Raw genomic sequence first — 3116 nt, forward strand, 5'->3', positions numbered from 1 at the left:
ACAACATAAAGTTCCTCAGCACCACCCTGAAGAAGGAGTACAGAGGAAAACGCATACCTTCCTTAAACAGGTACTCGCTCACCGCCACGCACCTAGGCCTCGAATAGCAGGCTTGCTCATGGGCCTCAGGTACTAACATCTCTACATAATAAGGTACACAGTACCTCTCTCTGATCTCTCCCAACCTCTTCCCTGTCATATTTGAAGGGACTTTGGACGCCCCTCAATCTACACTGTAGTATACTGCCTCCTCGATCATAGCATACTGCTCAACCATAGAATCCCTCCGTAACAAGCCCCCTGACCGAACGATGCGACAGTGACCAACTCCCTACCCGAGGTGGACTCCATTTCGGAAAAGGACTAAGAACACATTACAAGGGATTTTCTGTGAAAATACCTACGAGAATAACTACGCCGACACAATGGTGCCGGAAAACCAGGGAATAAACAGCTTCAACGCCGAAAAACATAGGCTTTGGGAGAAAATTCAAATTGTAAAGGTAGAAAATCCAGAAAATGGGGTCTCTCGCCTTTTATAAAGGGCTAGGACGAACCCCAACCATCTGATCAAAGCCCATCCAATCTGGACCCTTCATTCTAAATCAAATTCGAGGCATAGAATTCAAATGGTTTTTCAAACCTATGCCTCAGATTTAAGCATGTCTCCCACGCACCTTCTCCAATGCATCTACTTCTAGAAGCTCCAGCTCTTCTCATGATTACGATTTTAATTCGACGGCAGCAGGGGCCTTGGAAGTTGTAACGGTTCAGCCACCTTTCCTCGAAAATATGCACAAAACATCAAATCATTGACACAACAGTCGAGGAACAATTATTGTCAACGTACCTCAAAATTCAGCCATAAAGCCTCGTAGGTTTGGTTTCTCAACCACCTCGGCTTCCTCTTCACAATTCAGCCATAAAGCCTAGCAGGTTCAATTTCTCAACCACCTCGGCTTCTCTTCCCAATTCAGCCATAAAACCTCATAGGTTCGGTTTCTCAACCACCTCGACTTCCTCTTCACAATTCAGCCATAAAGCCTAGCAGGTTCAATTTCTCAACCACCTCGGCTTCTCTTCACAATTCAGCCATAAAGCCTCATAGGTTCGGTTTCTCAACCACCTCGGCTTCTTCTTCACAACTCAACCATAAAGCCTCACAGGTTCGATTTCTCAACCACCTCAGCTTCCTCTTCACAGTTCAACCATAAAGCCCCCCAGGTTCAGTTTCTCAACCACATCAGCTTCATCTTTCTCATCACTCCTCGACAACAGCACACCTCTAACTCCCAACCATGATATAAATATCTATACTTGGACTTGAGGGACTATTATTTGGGCTACAAAAATTTATAAAATTTCTTTCAACTTAACTGACTGGCATTATTTCATCAAACTCCTCACATTACATAAATGACTATTCTTGGACTTGGGGGACTATTGTTACGTGTTTGCACACTTGGGCAACCCACCGGGGCCCACGGCCAACTCATACCGAACCATGTGACACTCAAGCTGAGGTGATTGCATAGTCGAAGCCCATATGCCGAGGCTCTTTGAAGGTGGACGAGGCCCTATTGGCCGAAACTCTGTACTCGAGGTGGCAGCCTTCGAAGCACAAAGAAACATCTTCCATAGACACCTCTCCCGAGAGATCTTCTGCACAATTTTACTTGAATGATTAATAGGACGTTTGTCATGAGTGTAAATGTTAAGTTTTGTCACTAGTAGAGGCGGCTCTGCCAATCAATAAATGTATAGCAGGCTAGGGGCGACTAATGCCTACAATTTGACATGTAACTCAATCGGATGAGGCCACGTGTACCCTGAACCAAATGTCACGATCTAACTTGTGACACTATAAATACTCCCCCATGTACCCCATACAAAGGCTAATGCAAAAATCAATACAACAAATCACACTTTACTCCCTCTTTCTTATTATCTTGCAACACAATACGAATTTACGTATATTTACATACACATTTACAAACATCGATTGGTAATGATTGTACAATCAGTTAACGAACATCCCGTCGGATTTCGAATGTTCTCGTCTCGCGCCGTTGAACTACTCCTAACATTTTAACATCATAATATTTTATGGATAATTATACATGTACATTATGGTGTCCATAATGTACACGTGGAATTCCATGATTGGAAAGTTGAAAAAACTGTTTTTTAACACTCTATTAATGTTATGCCACTTGGTACATTATAAACACCTTTATGGACACAATAATATATATGTAACATAACTCATATTTTTATTCTTGTAAATACGATCTAGATTATAATTATATAAATAACTAAAAGTTAAGACCATATTTCTCATCCACACCACATACCCAACCTACCACGAGGATTTTTCCTCGACTCTATCTCTTCACCATCTCGATAATCTGTCTAATTGGGGAATTCCGCTCCGTTCAAGACAAAGTATCCCAAAGATGAGCCAGGCGATTATATCATCACTTTTACTATAGGTACAATTTGGTTGATAACTTTGCTGACGCCGTGTGAGGTGACAAGTATTTTTGTCATTGATTTTAACAACACTTAAAACAATTAATGGTACAAATTTTTACATCTCTTTGAATGTCAGCAAAGTTGTATATTTTTTTATGTACAAATAACATAATTCTATTTTTACCATCTTTAACTCTTTACTTGATCAAATTCATCACCTACTAATCAATCTCGACTAGGCTGAGTTGATATATTTTATCTACTCTCTCATACTTTTTTCCTTGTCTTTGTACATTTTTATACTTCAAGAACCTAATTTTCATTCTTTACTTTGTAAAATCATTTCAGTTGTAATCAAATGTTTTGCTAACCAAAATTGTACTTGGTAAATTTTTATAAATAGATAGAAATAAGAGATGAATAAGTGAGCAGAACTTAAGGGTTTCCTTGTAAATATTTTATAAATTAGAGCCGAATATATGCTAGTAATGAGAAGTAGAAAATTTCCTTTAATTTGAAAAAAAATGTTTCATTTTCTATTACTGATTTCGTCCCAATAATATTTAGAAGTGGCAAATTTTAATTGAGTAATTAGTACAGAACGTTTTTACCTTTCAATGTTATTGTGTAAAACGTTCATA

Source organism: Olea europaea, unplaced genomic scaffold (assembly GCF_002742605.1).
Source record: "Olea europaea var. sylvestris unplaced genomic scaffold, O_europaea_v1 scaffold2347, whole genome shotgun sequence".
Lineage (NCBI taxonomy): Eukaryota > Viridiplantae > Streptophyta > Magnoliopsida > Lamiales > Oleaceae > Olea > Olea europaea.